The sequence below is a fragment of the Dasypus novemcinctus genome, chromosome 21 (genome assembly GCF_030445035.2).
Source record: "Dasypus novemcinctus isolate mDasNov1 chromosome 21, mDasNov1.1.hap2, whole genome shotgun sequence".
Taxonomy (NCBI): domain Eukaryota; kingdom Metazoa; phylum Chordata; class Mammalia; order Cingulata; family Dasypodidae; genus Dasypus; species Dasypus novemcinctus.
The window spans coordinates 50008526-50014525 of record NC_080693.1 but is presented as its reverse complement, the minus strand read 5'-3'; positions in this window follow the sequence as shown (position 1 = coordinate 50014525).

The following is a 6000-nucleotide window of genomic DNA, read 5'->3' as shown; positions in this document are numbered from 1 at the left end:
CTGAAGGGGAAGTGGGGTGGAATGAGTCCTGTGTTTCTCAAATGGACTTTGATCAGGAGCCTGGACAAACCAAGAACGTGCGGTGAACACAGTGTACAGAAGGCTCCGGCTTTGCTGCCTGAAAGTGCTCAGCTGATACAGTGGCCATCCCATTCTGCTCCGGAAAATATGGGCTTTATCACCATTCAGCTTACATCCTGTCTCTGGGTGCCCTGAGAGTGACTTGTAAACTCTGGACTTTGCTTTCTAACGAAAATGATTCCATCAGCTCTCGCTATAACTCTTTAGTACTTCTCCCTCCAAAGTTTGCCTTTTCTTGAACATATGGCCCAGTTATCATTTTTTAAGGTCAAACACCCTCAGTTTTCAGTTGGTCAAAGGGGTGATGCAAAAAGGAAAGGTGGCTGCTCAAGGGCCCACGTCTCCACTGGCAGGGCTGGGAATGGGCGTAGGGCTTCTGACTCTCCGGCCTCACTCCTTTCTCTCAGGTACGCCACCTGGGCCATTCCTCCAACTCTGAGCCCATGGGAGGATGTTTTCAGGCATTTAGGCCATTTCTGTTTCCCGTGCTCCTTCTTCCTTCCTTTCACTCTTGAGAGGCCTACAAACCCTAGAAATTATCCCATGGGTCCCTTGGCAAGTTCAGCATTGTTTCAACTAAGATAACCAGCACCCTTGCTCTGAGAGAGGCTATAGTGTTCTCTAGATGATTTTTGCTTGTTAGTTTTTTGAATTTTATGGAAGCATATCATACATACCTCAAACTGCATACATATTATTAGTGTGCTCAATGGATTTTTGAACTCGTGGATTTTTAGAAGCTGAACCCACTCTTATAACTAGCACCCAGAACAAGAAAATGAACATTACCACTCTCTAGAATTCCTCTATCAACTGTCCCTTCTTCCCACAGGGGTACAGTCATCCAAAGTATGAATATACTACCCATTATTTATCCATTCTACTGTTAATGGGAAATCCCCAAGTTTCCGGATAGCTGGGTCAAGACGATTTTTTCATGACACTGGGGTGGGTCTTCACTAGATAATATATGGAATAATTGGCAAATTTTTCCCCTTTTGGGGGTTAGTAGCAGAGCCCTGGTTTCTAGGAAGTACGTACTGGCATGACATCATGGACTTTGCAGTCTGGAGTGAACAGTTAAGTTTCCTGTATGAAGAGATGTCAGACTGGAAAGAGATCAGGGCAAGTTAGAGCCAAGCCTGCTTCCTCTTCTGTCCCCATTTTCCAGTCGCTGGGTGGTTAGCAGCTGACCACTCATGTCATTTGATCAGTGGTGTCACTGTTAATAATGTGAGCAGAAGTAACTTTCCTAGGGAGTCATTTCTGAACATGTGTTTGGAGGGAGTCTTTGGACATAGTCATATTTAGAGAGTGGGATTATAGAGGTAATCACTAAGGGGAGAAAGTACTAAGAGGTGAATGAAGACCCAAATTATCCCAGACAAAACAAGTTTCAGAGATAGGAAGAACTGAGACAGGGAAGTGCCATTTGGCATTTTGATATGGCTTACAAAGGAGAAAAAAACTGCCGAGGTCAGAAATAACACTAGCTAAGCTAATCTCCTCACTGAAAAATAAGCAGCCTTCAGGGATTGCTCTTTTTTAAAAATAGCACCTGTTATTGTTCTGCTTTTAAATGTATCACATGTTACATTGCTTTTCTTTTTTTTTTTTTTAAAGATTTATTTTATATTTATTTAATTCCCCTCCCCTCCCCCAGTTGTCTGTTTTCTGTGTCTTTTTGCTGTGTCTTGTTTCTTTGTCCACTTCTGTTGTCGTCAGCGATGCAGGAAGTGTGGGCGGCGCCATTCCTCGGCAGGCTTCCCCCTCCTTCGTGCTGGGCGGCTCTCCTTATGGGTGCACTCCTTGCGCGTGGGGCTCCCCTATGCGGGGGACACCCCTGCGTGGCACGGCACTCCTTGCGCGCATCAGCACTGCGCATGGGCCAGCTCCACACGGGTCAAGGAGGCCCTGGGTTTGAACCCTGGACCTCCCATGTGGTAGGCGGATGCTCTATCTGTTGAGCCAAGTCCCCTTCCCGACTATTAACTTTTTGATGGATATCCTTTTAGCTTATAAATATGTTTTTATATACTTTTTACACTAATGATGCATACACTTAAACATGCTTCATTTCATTGAAATTGTATCATGGGCTTTCTGTACAAAATAAGGCACATAGGCAAATTCAAAAGTTCAGACTTCTCATTTGAGAAAAATGTGCTAGGGAAGGTAAAATAATCAAAACAAATTTAAAAATCTTCACAATTTATCATGAACATTTCCCCGTGCCGTTAATTGCTTGTCTACAAAATGATATTTAATTACTGTATTTTCTTGCCACAATTTATTTAACTTATCCTCTTTGTGTGGACAACAGGTGATATCTAATTATTCATCACTAGAAAGAACACCGCAATGATTGTCTTAGGAGATCTTTGTGCACGTTCATTACTGCTCATTTAGAATAAATTCCTAGAAGAGGAATTGCTCTGTCAAAAGCAACTTTTAAAAGCATTTTGATACTGATTCCCAAATTGCTCTCTAGAGAGGCTATACCATTTACAATCCCATCAGCAGTTCTTATGAGCATTTGCCAATGCTGAGTAAGTATGCACATTTAAAGAAGTCATTGGAAATTTGATAGGGGATGTTTGGTACTTTCCTGATTCTATAGCTAAGATTGGGCATATAGTGTAAGTCCTCACCCTGGTCTCTGACACCTTTCACAATTGGGTCACCACCTATCTTTCCAGACTTACTTATCTCCCTCTATGCCAACACATGCACACACATACACACACACACACATGCTAGCGTACACAGGCACACCCAATGACTGATGTTCAAATAGGATTCATACTTCCTAGCTTTATTTTTCTTTCTTCTCCCCATATGACACATATTCTATTCCCTCTCATCTGGGTCTTTTCCAATAATATGTCTCAAAGTCCACTAGTAGAGACGTTTCAATGGCCATATTCTTCATCAGGTCTTTTCTGATACCTTCAAGCAAACGTCATCTTTCCTTCTTCTCTCCTAATGCCTTTATGGTGCAGTTTTACCCTATCCTAGTCACAGGCAGGCATAGTTACTTCTAGAGTAAGGACTGTGGCCCATTTCTTATTTCCATCTGGTATTATGGCCAAGTCATTTTTCCTTGACATACCTCAGTTTTCTCTTTAGTAAACTAGAGGAGCTAGAGGAGGCTGATTCAAAAAAGATCATTTCCGAGTTTTTTTTTTATCCACCCCTGCCCTTGTGGCTTTTTGCTTGCTGTTGACTTTCCTGTGTCCATTTGCTGTGTGTTCTTCTGTGTCTGTATTTTTATTTTTTATTTATTCCCCCCACACACACACAATTGTGGCTTGTTTGCTGTCTGTTCTCTGTGTCCATTCCTTGCTCATTCTTCTGCATTTTTTTCCTTGTCTCCCTTTTTTGTTGCATCACCTTGCTGAGTCATCACTCCATGGTGCTTGCAGGCCAGGAGGCACTCTGCAGTGTGCGGATGAGCCTGCCCTCACAAGGGTGCCCTGGGACGTGAACCCAGGGCCTCCCGTATGGTAGATGGGAGCCCAACTGATTGAGCCACAGCTGCTTCCCCAAATTTCATTTTTAACATTCTATTATTCAATATTTACATGTGACATTCCACAATTTGACCAGTGATTCTAAAGTTTCTGAAGCCATAGATGTCTTTAAAAATCTTCTGAAAGCCTAGGCCCTGATTTTCCCCCAAGTGGATTGACAGGTATGGATATTTAATGACAATATGGAAGTCCATTTAAGGACTCATGGTTAAGAACTGTGGTTCTTTAGGTCTGTGACTTGTTCGTTTTTGTTTCTTTCTTGACTACAGTAGGAAGGAAGGTTCAATAAATATTTGTTACTGTGAATAATATTCAAGTAATAAGGTGAGACTTAAAAATAACTATGTATATGTACTCTTGGGATTCAAGGATAAGGTTCATTACTTTCTAGTCACCTCTGGTATTGAATTTACACCCATGTCAAGATATTTGTGTACTTGTGATAGATTGAATTATGTACCCCAGTTTAGATATGCTCTTTTTTAAAAATATATATATATTTTTAAAATTTATTTTTAAAGATACTTAGGTTACATAAAATGTTACATAAAAAAATGTAAGGGATTCTCATATGCCCCGCTCCCCACTTTGCCTATATTAGTAACTTCTTTCATTAGTGTGGTACATTGATTGCAGTTGATGAACACACTTTGCAGCATTGCCACACAGCATAGATTATAGTTTACATTGTAATTTACACTCTCTGCTACTCCATTCTGTAGGTTATGGCAGGATATATAATGTCCTGTATCTGTCTTTGCAATGTCATTCAGGATAATTCCAAGTCCCAAAAATGCCCCCATATTACACCTCTTTTTCCCTCTTCCTGACTTCAGCAACTTCAGTGGCCACTGTCTCCACATCAATGACATAATTTCTTCCATTGTTAGAATCACAATAAGTCTATAGTAGAACACCAGTAAGTCCACTCTAGTCCATATTTTATTCCCCATTCCTGAGGATTCTGGATGGTGATGCCCACTCCACCTCTAATTGAGAGCGGGCTTGGATCCCATATGGTTGATGGATGGATGGCTCTCTTGCCTGCAGTTGTAGACCCTCTCAGTTCCTTGGTGTGGTGGTTGTCCATCCTCCCCTCCTTGTTAGTTGTCCTCGGTGAGTCCAATGAACTGGAGAGTAGGTGTAATTCTGCTGTGGCTCAGGGACCAACTGGCACATGGACAACCTAGAGATTCAAGTCTCTTAGACATACACCTACCAACTCTAGCACCAGCTATATGTTCAATAAAAGATACAGAAGAGGCATGTGTAGAGAAGTCACATCTAAGTCCTACTCTGTCACACTCTGGAGCACAAACTCCAAAGCAGGGCCCACTGACAAGGCACCAAACCCTGGAGCTATCTGCCATGACCGTAAGACCCAAGAGTCTCTGGAGCTCTCATGAGCCCCATTATTTGGGCATAGTATCTACTTTGGCTGTCTATAAGGTCCTGCTGAGAGGTGCATAAGCATTACCTCTCTGATGACCTCCTGACTTATTTTGAAGTCTCTTAGCCATATAAACTCATTTGTTTTTTTACCATTTCCCCCTTTTATTCAAGATCTTTTTTCCAGTTGCATTATCAGCTGGTGCTTGGTAGTAATCCCTTAGTGCCAGGGTGGCTCTTCCCTGGGAGTCATGTCCCATGCTGGGGGCAAAGTAATGCAATTATATGCTGAATTTGGCTTAAAGAATGGCCACATTTGAGCAACATGGAGGCTTTCAGGAGGTAATTTTGGGCACCCTACAATACTAGGCTATGTTGCAATTTCAAGAGCAAAAGGCTCATAAGCATAGTCATCAGAATCAAGGGATTATCAATGGACCATCCTTCTTCACTAGTCACTGTCCTTGTATTTGGGGGATTGTTGCTGTTCCATTAGAGAATGTGACAGAGCTCCCTAGTTTGGGAATTCAGTATTCTTTCAGTTGTTGTGTGAATCTCTATGCACTGCAGTCATGGCCCATGAACAATTTGGACATACTTATATACCTTATATATATGCCCAGGTGAACTTCTTCCCATATATCTCCCATCACTGACACCCCACACCAGTGATCCTCCCTTGTTATAGTTGTAACCCTTGTGTGATCCAAAACTTCTTCAAAAATGAAGCCAAGAATGCTCTTAATCTTCATCCACATTCCTCTAATCATGAACCCATTGTAAATATGATCTCTTGAATATGGTATTATAGTTATAACCTAACTAAATGAGGCTGGTTCTTAATCCTGATTATTGGAGGAATTATCAAGAGAAAGAAACTAGTAGCAGAATGAGAGAAAGACATGGGGAGGAGCCTAGAGCTGGGGGCTGGAAGCCAGAAATTAACAGAACCTGGAAGAGAAAGGAGAGGACATCACCTTGTAATGCAAGGCAGGAT